Genomic DNA, 11,325 nt, shown 5'->3' with positions numbered 1-11,325 from the left:
GCTGCATATTTTTACATTAATGTCCTGCAGGGCACACTGGTGCTGCAGATACTGAATGTTTTCCCTTTAATATTCAGTACAGGGCACACTGGTGCTACAGGCACTGAAAGTTTTTACATTAATATTCTGTACAGGGCATCCAAAATCCAAACCTTGCACAATCCGCTGCACAATTTGGCCAATTTATATAAAATTAATAATGATTATGGTTATTATTTCTAAATTTTTACTCAAATTAGGGTTTTGTGAGCAATAATGAGTACTCAAATAAATGTATTTTTCATTCATAAAATTCTGCCCTTGGGCAGAAACTCCACAAGTGAGACTCACTGATGAAGTTCCAGGAAATTCAGCTTCCGCTGTAGATGTAGCTGAATAAAATACAGATAGACGTTACACTGATGAAACATGATGAAAATAAACAATGACTGCGACAATATATGCTTTTATCTCTGCTCTTTAATCCATCTCACATATTTTTATGAGAATAAAAGATATTATCTATAGAAGATCCACTGAGAAAAGCCTGCGATGAAGCCACTGCTCTTGTGGAATGAGCTCTAATTCCTAAGGGCAAAGCGATTCTGCACGCCTCATAGGCTAAAGATATAAGAGAGGATCCAGGGCAGCTTGTCTCCAAAAATTTGATTGATGAGGGTCATAAAAGCCATCTGTTCTGGACACCTGTTAGTACCCCCCCCCCCCCCCCTGTACACCCCAGTGACCTAAATATGAACTTATGAACCTAAGAAGGAATTTCGGAGGGAGGGAGAAGTGTTGGGATCTATGTGCTTTTTTTAAACTCTGAAAATGGTGAAATCATGAAAATGGTATAAGGGAAGATTTTATTAAGGTTTTAAGTACACATTGCATTTCAAGAAAAAGGTTATAAAAACAGACAGAAATGGAAATAATGTAATGATCGTTTTTTTGTCCTACTTGGAAAAGTGTAAAAACGTTACAAATTAAAAAGAAAACTATGTTACTGGTTATTTATCTAAAACAACTAAACAAGTCAAAAAAAACTATCAGATAAGTTTTGTTAAGCAACACGTGAAAAAGATAAAAAGCTGTTTTGTTACCAGTTAGAAAACTTTGTAACAGAGTTTTAGCATTTGTACCTTACCTCATACTAAAAAAAGAAGCGAATGTAAAGCAGTGATACAAACCAGAAAAGTTGGCGTTTGTCACGTTGGGATGAAAAATGAAAACAAAAGAAAAAAGATGATAAAAGAGATAAAAGAAATACAAAAATAAAATTAATGATAATAATAAACTTAGCAGTGATTCTTTAAATCCTATTTATCAACCCTTTGAGATACTTAATCATTGAAACATTTCTATAGTCACATCTTTATTTAACATTTTCTAAAATGAGATCTGATTTATTTCTATAATAAGTCCTTGTGTAAGTTGTAATCTTTCATTGTCATATCTTTTACATTTTATTAAAATAGGTTCAACTGATTCAGGAAGATCACATTTAACACAAAGTCCAGACACATGTTTTTACTCTTATAAATAATAACTGATTAAGTGCAATGGGTCCAATTCTATGGCAAGATCTGCCTTTCTATCCCCAAAATTCTCCTTTCATTTCCAACTGTTCTTTGAATATTATATAAATGTCGTCCTTTATTCTCACCATCCCATTTAATTTGTCACGTATCTTTTTATTTTTTATTTATTTTTTAATTAGTCCTTTTATTTCTAATTTACTAATTGGAGTATTAAATACGAAGTCTGACATTTTAATACTTTTATCTGATCCACTATTCATTACCTTCTATTCCTATATGTGCAGGTATCTATACAAAATATTTGTTTTTGCTTGTATTCTGAACAAACTCTGTAAAATGACTGAGAAAATGTCTTGTCTAGTTGAAGATTCGCCACTCTTTAAACTTGATAGTACTGAAAATTAGTCTGAACATATGACGACTTTAGGTATATTAATGTGTTCAACCCACTGAAGATCCAAAAATATGACAATCATTTCTGTAGTATAAACAGATGGATGATTAGATGTTCATTCTGGTATTCTATACCTAACCCCTTGGAACATATGTGTCCTGTTTCAGGATCTTTAGATACATCTATGTATATGAGTTACTTTAAAACTAGGTAAGCCTATATGCTCTTTATTTTTCATCTAAACAAAAGTCTTTTATGTTTTATTTTATTTTAATAAGCCACTCACACTTACTTTAATAGCCTAAATCATTGAATATGTCTTTTATTTTGCCAATATTAGCTTCTGTCACGAAATTCTACATTCATAAATGTATGTTTTCAAAACTCCCCCACATTTAGTGGCGTTTAAAGAGGAGATGTTAAAAGGAATGAAAAGTCCCAAAGCCAGATTTTTGTATTCTTCATTAGAGGACTTTGGTTTCTTAATGTGAAAATCTGTTACTCCCCTACTTTTTTCGTTCTTTATCTTTATCTTTATATTTAATTTTTTTTCTTCAGTGTTGTTTTATATATTTATTTTACATTTTATTTAGTTTTATGATGTACAGAGTGTGAGCAAAAATTTAGTGTAATCTCAGACCGTATTTGTAAATCTACCAGTAAAGTATGCTTTATGTTTTTAATGTTTAAAGCATCGAATAAAAAATAAATAAAAAACACCCACAATCATTACCCCCTAACATCTCCCTAATAACGCTGCTTTCAAAGGTTTAAATGTATGACTTTTTTAACTGCAAACAACCGGTTTGGTTGGAAAATAAGAAATAAATAAAAACATATTATGTTTCTTAGTTAGAATGCTTATAGTTTGTAGTAAAATCGCATATATAAGCTAAAACATTTTTCTTCAAGCCACACGGTTTTCACTCACACACAAACACACACACACACACACACACATTGGGTCTCATTCATGAAACACGAGCAGAACGAATTTTTGTGTAAATCGTGTGTAAAGTGGTTTTGGCGTAAATTTTCGGATTCATTAAAACGTTCGTATTTTCCAAATGTTAGTTGGTACGAAAGAAATCTACACCTGCTCCCAGCCACGCGTAAATAGTGCGTTTAACTTCTGAATGTTTTGCTCATTAATACGGCTGCATTTTAATTCACCTTAATCGGGTACATATTTACACAGCATTTTGAAAAATATATATATATATATTAATTACATACGGTTTTTCTTTTAACTTTTATTATGAGAGCCAGTAATAGGATCTGTAATATGCTGCCAAACTTCCTTTTTAGGACCTGATACGCCACTAGTACGCTTGAAAATAAAATGTGGCATTTTGAATGAACTTCTGATAATAAAACTTCAATTTCTGCAGATGAGAAATGTTTCTTTTTCAGTCGCCTTTGAGAAGACATGTTGAAATCCTTCGTTTTGTGTCATAATATGATGCTCACATATAGTTGTCAGTCGGATTTTATAGGCGGGATTTATGGTAATTGAGAGTGAGCGTGCACGCGCGTCCCATTTACGACTGATTGGAATTCATTAACACACACACACATTTCACTATCACATCTGACGTTTACGAAGTTTTTGTGAATCAGGAGAAGAGTTTTCGGGAAGTTCTCTTTACGCGCAAATCACTGAGATATCAACACAGTCTCAAGGCTTGTTCGACTTCATGCAGTTTTGCGCAAACCGATCGTCGGCTGACTTGAAGCAGTGCATGCCGGTTAGAAATTTTGTCCGACTTGATACAGCGCTGACGCCACGTGACTGTGACGTGTGCCGTCAAAGTACCACGAGAGCGATTCGAGAGTAGCCGGAGAACTCAGCCAGCGCAGCTTCTGAAGAGCGGCTGCATAGGTTCTGATGACGACACAACTGATCCACGATTGGCTGGATTCACTGATGACACCGATGACGTGCGTTTCAAGTTTATTGCGAGTCGGCTTCAGTTTCAGAAATTCTCATATGGACTTTAAAAACAGTTCAATACGTTTTTATGTCGTCTTCATCGTATAAATCATATTTATTAAATATTGTTTTACTGTATTTACTTTATTGTTAATATAAAGTTTGTGTATGTTTATTTTGCATGACTTTCTTTTTTATACAGACCTTTTACAGTATTCAGCAGCATAACCTATTCAAATGAGCATTTTTAAGAACTAAAATGTTAATCTAAAAAGCATACAATCTAATGTGGTCATAAATGCTCCTATACAAATGATACATAATACATTATGTTCCTCCATTTGTTTGGTTTCTTCATATTCTCTAGTTTATTTAGCTGTGTTTACTTCACCTGCATGTGGTTAGCAAACTGCTAACAACTTGCTGTAACTTCAACTTGACAACACTGTTCACTTTCAAATAGTTGGTCTAAATCACAATATAAATCCAACAGACTTGTGCTTTTCTGTATATGAAAATCAGTGGTGTTATGTTTAAAATGTTAAAAAGCTCAGCAGGAGGGCACTGTAAATCTTGTTGCTGAAACCTTCTTGAAAAACACATACCCACCAGGGAATTTTTTTATAGGTTACTTTTATCATTTTGTATAAGCAGAAACACCCATGTCATACTGATAAAGTATATATCCAATATGGTATCTTGTTTTGGAAGGCACCCTTCCAAAACACCACTTTTTTTTTTTTTTTTTTTTTCAAAACACCACTTATACACACATTTAAACGCGATCAAGTAAGCAATCGCCACGTGATCTGCCATGACTGACGTAATTGCAGCAAACTACGGGAGCCACAACGTGTCCGGCTTCATATCTCCGCTTGCAGCTCCTCCCCACCTGCACGCGGCTACTCTCGCCGATCGGTTGCATCCAGCCGCAGCCGATGTCGAACACACCTTCACTCTCTACTCGTCAAATGTCTGACGCATGGTCAAGTGATCTGGCGTCACTTTTTTGACGCACTGGGTATACCTTTGGCGTTATTTTTCAACGTGCAGGTTAGTCCGATAGACTTCTATAGAACTCAGCAGCGTTTAAATTTGACGTCTTGGTTCAGCACACCGCAACTACACTGAATAAATAAAAAATAAATAATAGGCTACAAAAAATATATATATATGACAGAGATCGTTTTTATCTGGCCCTCCAACTTGTTTTTGAGGTTTAAATATTCTCGCAATCTGATATTAAAGTGATCTCTGTGCCAAAGCTTAGCGCGTTCATCAGTGGTGAGTTTAACAACACTCAACTGCAGGTAAAACAGCATTCATCGGTGAGTTTGACCAAAGCAACACTCAACTGCAGGGAAAACGGCATAAAAAGGTGAGTTTAACAACGCTCCAAGGCGCGTGCAAGTAAGCAGTTTAACCGTTTTCTTACACACCATTCTCGCTTATCGCTTATTCATAGTTCATCATCTCTATGAAATCACGTTCAAGAAGTCTCATTCAGCACACATCGCGATACTTGCCATCAGTTTCCATGTGCCACAGGGTCGGTGAGTAGATATAATTACGCTCTTTTAATGCCTGTTATAAAATGTATTCTGTCTTTATTAATCAGATTAGCGCCATATTGTTTACTCGCTGTATTATATCAGTCATCCGCGGCTGTCTTTGAGTTTCATTGCGTTTAACTAAATGAACACACCTGCTAACTAGTGTGATTAAACCCTGTCGGTCACGTGACGTGCCATAGACTTTCAATATATTCATTTCATGTCAAAGATGTAAATTTGTAGTAAAATCATGGTAACCACGGCATGTACAATAGCAACAAATTAAATTTGAAGTTAAAATCCAGGAACGGGACATTTACCATGTTTTTTCCTCAGTAACTGTAGTTCTACTATGGTATATTAATAATTAATACAACAATAAAATAATCATCAAACTAACTATGGTTGTACAACTGTAATTGTCGTTTTTGATGTGCTTTTATATGACAGATATCACACATTTACTGTACCATGCTTTTGATACATTTTTATGTAAATCCAAAAAAAGTAAATAAATGAAAGGACACATTTTTCCCTTCCTGCAGTTCATTCATATCAGTTTATATTTTAAATATTTTGCTCACAAAACATTATTAAAATTCTGTTTATAATTCTATTTTATTTTACCCCCCTCCTCCTTTCTTATTTTTATTATTTATGTATTTTTTTTTTTTTTGTTGAAAAGATGTAAAGGAAGCAGTCATCCCTGTGGTGTTTGTGGAGAGGTTTTCCTTCAGAAATGGAGAAGACTGAAAGCTGCGGAGGCAGACATTTGCAGCAGTAAGTCTGTGTTGGTTTTACATTTTTATCAAACTGCTGTTATAAATTGCACAGCATTTGTTGTTTCTTAAACTTTTGCACTGTCCAAATACCCACACTTGCCATCTTTGCACTTGACCAATCGATTATTTATTTGACGTCTTTCCTATGTTTAGGCCAAGTGTTCGAGTGAGCATGATGACCACAAGTGTGTGTCGAACTTTTCATGACCTGATGACAGTGGTTCCCAATCCTGATCCTGGAGAACCCCAGCACTGCACGGTTTTGGCGTCTCTCTTATCTCACAAACACACTTTTGAGGCCTTGGAGTCTTCACTGATGAGCTGATGAGTTGAATCAGGTGTGTTTGATCAGGGAGACATCTCAAATGTGCTGTGTTGGGCTTCTCCAGGACCAGGATTGGGAGCCACTGCCTTATGGGACACACTTAAGTGTTTACAGAGATTTTTTTTTTTTTTTTGATTATTATTCAACTTTGCATTTTAAAATAAATTCTAATTCTCTTTTCATTAGTCCCTATTACAGAGGACAATTTAATTTTGGGGGCTTCTAATTAAGTGAAAAAAAAGCAGTTGCAAATGATGTACAAAATATACTTTTCTGTACACCAAGAAAACATGCAACACTTTGTTTTACTACCAAATTATTCTCAGTATCTAATTATTATTATTATTATTATTATTAATAATATTTCACATACATTGGAAAGGTTTCCGTGAGCAGATCAATTACACTACTGATAACATTCCTTTAAGCATGTAATATATTTTTTTATAATTCATATGAATATAGCTTGCTATTATTGACTAGCTTTTAATAATAGATGCATTTAATATATAATTATACAGCATCTTTACAGAGGCTGGTTTTATGGTCTAAAAGTAGCATGTAATAATATTTCCTTCCTTTCTGTCTTTCAGGATTGTTCGCAGATAATGATGTTCTTCTCGATCATGCACAAGGACTCACCTCTTTAACTCTTTATCTTCCCAACACACACAGAAATGCTCCCTTGATTAGTGTTTAGACTTTGCAGTGCAGTTTTGTTTTAGTTCTAAGCTTATAATGAATACATTGTGACCTTCCAGCAACCCATATATTGTATACAGAACCAGTGATCAAAACAATGGTTGAAAATAGTATTTTTATATTGATAAAGCATTGTGTTCTCTTTTTCAAGCTTCATACAGTAAACTTTACTTCTGGTGCTTTTATCATAAAAAAACAAACATCAGTTCTCATCAGGAGTTTTCGTAAAGGACGTATTCATGCACAGCCATCCCCTAGTTCCAGTCATGAAGTGAATGATGTTATTGTCAGTTTTATTTCTGCATTTTTATGTAGCAGGTGTTTGTTTTCCTGAACGTTATCTTTCTTCCTTTGTTCGGACAATCAGTGTTTATTTGATGCTGTGCTGATGGAGGTTTATAGATGATATTGCACACTTGACATGCATGTCTTCATGGTCTTTATTTTCTGAGTTTGAAACAGTGTGTTGTATCACTTTTTGGTCAAATAAATTCTTCAGTGTTCTCTGAAAGACTATCTGTATTTACTTTTTTTTTTAAATAAAAGTATTTGCAAAGAATTTTTATTCTTCATAGTGGCAAAAACAACTTATTGACAGAGGATGCAGTGCAGTTATATGGGCAATTTGTCTTTGAATCAGTTTTTTTTAACTCTGTTTTTATTGCTAGATTTCAATTGGTAAAGAATGGCAAATCACAGAAAAACAAAAGTGAATAATTTTTATAGATTTAAAACAAAACATAACATGCAATTTAAATGTTACAAGCTAATCATTTGATTAGAAAATGCACCTGTCTTAGAAAAAAAAAAAAAGATTTAATGAGAGGAATCGGTTCGATAGAACTCCGAATGCTGGCCATGTGCTCATCAATATTGCCCAATTTTTGTCAAGCTGAAAACAATAATTAGCGCATTTGCATTATTGTTGGAGGAAGGTGTAGACGTTAATAAAACACAATCTAATAGGTAGCAAATGTTATTGATTGTTAACCAATCTATCCCTTCAGCCGAAAAACGAAAGTCATCGGTCATAAATGGATAAGGAAGCGTGACGCCGCTGCTCAGCTTTGATATCATTGGCTGTCAATGTCCCTTGTCATCGCAGGGTTGTCTGTGGTTGGACTATCCTTTAACCCATACTAAACAGCGCATCGTGTTACAAAAGAACGTTTTGCTACTATTATCACATTAGTAATATATTAAGTCAACAATTAAGGGTTGCTATGTTGAGGAAAATTACCTCTTTAGCGAGATCCTAACCCTAACCCTAATCATAACTTCGATGAACTACAAAAAACAGCCCCTAGTTTCGCCTTTCCATATATAGAACGACGGAGGCTTGTGGGTAATGTAGTTTAAATCGTTTTATTGACGAAATGAAATAAATAATATATTTAATGGAAAACTGGATATATGAATAGTTTCATTGTGTAAACCTCTATGATATAATTGAAAGACAGAGTGAAATTTGGTATTTTAGAGGGAGCAATATTTAAAATGGCTTTATGAAACATTTCCATTTATTTCTGAAAACTGTGCCCGACATTATTTTATCAGCATAGCATAAGTAAAAATTCTTCTGGTTTTCTCTTTGATTCATTAATTGGACTCTGATTTACAGCCATTTCAAATGTACCGTTTTTGGCTCTTCCGGGGGGTGCTACTGGGCCCCTGGGGGTAGAAGGGCAGTAAAACCTACATGTATGTATTCTCCTCATAATGGACAACAAACTGAGCTGAGTCACATTTATATCTGACAGTTTTCATAGACTAACCTTTTCTTATTCTTATGTCATGAGCAGTAAAGCTTTTGACAGGACATGGTGAGGCCATCTGATGAAACATGGCAAAATTAGAAAGAAATGATTTAATAATAAAAATTATAGATTATTTATTTTATTTTTGAAGTTAACAGTAATAAATATAATGGATAAACCTGCAACAACATGCCATTATCTATTCCCCACTGTTAAGCAATAATCAAGGACAATTTATACACATTGTGATACTTCACTATTCCACAAGGAATAATTCATGGAGTACTCAGAATACTATATATATTAACTAATTAGCAACAATCAGTGTAAAAATGTCCTCCTCATCCCCTTATCTGGGTCCTCAGATGCTGAACATCAGTAATGTGCGTGCTCTTGGATTTAATGCAGTACAAGATCCATGTTGATCATTCCTGCTACATTCTCAGTTATCCCTCAAGTGTTTGTAACTATAAAGTAAATGGCTTTTCAAAATAATTCATCTAGTAAATCCCTTTATATAGATATATATATATAGGCATATTTGTGATTAAATATATACAATACTAACTTTCTGGTGTATTGTTGTTCCAGGTGTCATTAATGTTTAAGCAAAAAATAATCCTGGTAATTAATATGTAGTTTTTCAAGTGTAGAATAAACCCATAGTAGCCTACAGTATCTAGTAAAATTATGAATTTACCAAGAATTTTCAACACACAATATTCACCATATTAATTTTATTGAAGCATAGACTATGAAGTTGATAAAGTAGCTTCAAGACAAACACAGTTCAAGGAAAATAATAAAGGATCAAAAATTCATTAATATCATAAATTAATCAGTTCACACAGATGAGTGATGAAATGTCCTTAAAAGTAAAAATAATCCATCCAGTCAACTGTGATACAGATCATGTGATACATTTAAGACATGTGATACTGTTCCAGAAAATAATGATTCCCATCATCACATCTAAACTGGTTTCATCTCCCCATCGTGTTCTTCTTCTCTCGTGTCTGGAAACAGTTTGTGGTTGATATCCAGCACTGGTGTGGTGTAGCCTTTTCTCAGCCAGAGGATCTCTCAGTCCTAAGATCCCAGACCTGGTCAAAGTGAAACACACAATACAGATTAAGTTGTTTAATTGACAGAGAGCTCAGCTTATGTTCTGTGTGATTTTAGCAGGGTGAGCAACTATGACCCTTGTAGTACTGTACACTTACCATTCTTCAAGCTGTTTTAAGACCTTTTGAGAAGCTTTTTCTCTGAAGACAATTTACCACATCCTCTTCTTTCACTCCTTTCAAGAGCATCACTTGGTCAAAACCCCCCATTTGGCTGATGAGATCATCTGTACAAATTAAAATACTGCAATAAAAATTTCATTCTGCAAGAATTAAGGCAAAGGACTTGCTCATGAGACACCCCTTAGCATGTGACAGAATTTTTTGCCTCTATAATTCATCTATTGTTGCAGTAAATGTGTCTTTTTTCCCCTCTCTAATCTATCTTCAAAGTTCCTGACTTCTCTCACAAATGTGTTTTAGTGTAAGGCCTGGCTTCAAACCAATCAACTATCAATCCACAATTTATAATACAACATTTATGAAACAATGAAATAATGTAAACCACTTACATAAAACTTGTATTCTTTTATTTAAGACAAACAGTTGGTGTTTTTTTTTTTTTTTTTACTTAAAGTTTAAAAATATTCGGGTCACACTTTGCCTACATGATTTAATTGTAATAGCTGTATATATTTTTTTTTTTATTAAGAATAAAAACATAGAAAGAATAAATTACGGCTGAGATGAACAGTCCTGTGAGATAAAATCATAAAGTGCTGTAACACATAACACAGCATTGCACAGCATTGCTTCAACACACACATACCAGAGGACTTCAGTCTTTGTTTGGGCTCAAGATGGCCGTCTTCATTCCTCATGAGCAAATCATTTCCTTGGTCTTCCTTCTCTTCTGAAAAACAAGATAATCTTACTCTGTGTGCAATTAACATTGCTCATTAAACATATAATTAAGTTAATTTAAAATAAGATTCAGACCAGAGCATTTGATGAGTAAATGTTGATTCAGAAATATTTTAAACAAATGTACCTGGGAAGAGCTGATCATGGCAAAATTCGCTGAGACTCAGTAATAGCTCTTTTAGTTTTTAGGAAGGTTTGTGAGGGTTAGCTCTTAAAAGAGCTGTTGAGCTTGAACAGCATTATCTGCAAACAATCCTGTAAGACAGAAAGAAAGAAAAATATTACTACATTACATGCATCTTATACATTACTGTGCGTATGTGTGTGTGTAATTATACAGCTATATTCATATATATATTAAAAAAAATTAT

The sequence above is a fragment of the Carassius auratus genome, chromosome 17, assembly GCF_003368295.1.
Source record: "Carassius auratus strain Wakin chromosome 17, ASM336829v1, whole genome shotgun sequence".
NCBI classification, from domain to species: domain Eukaryota; kingdom Metazoa; phylum Chordata; class Actinopteri; order Cypriniformes; family Cyprinidae; genus Carassius; species Carassius auratus.
The sequence above is the reverse complement of the archived record's forward strand: the minus strand, read 5'-3'. Positions refer to the sequence as shown.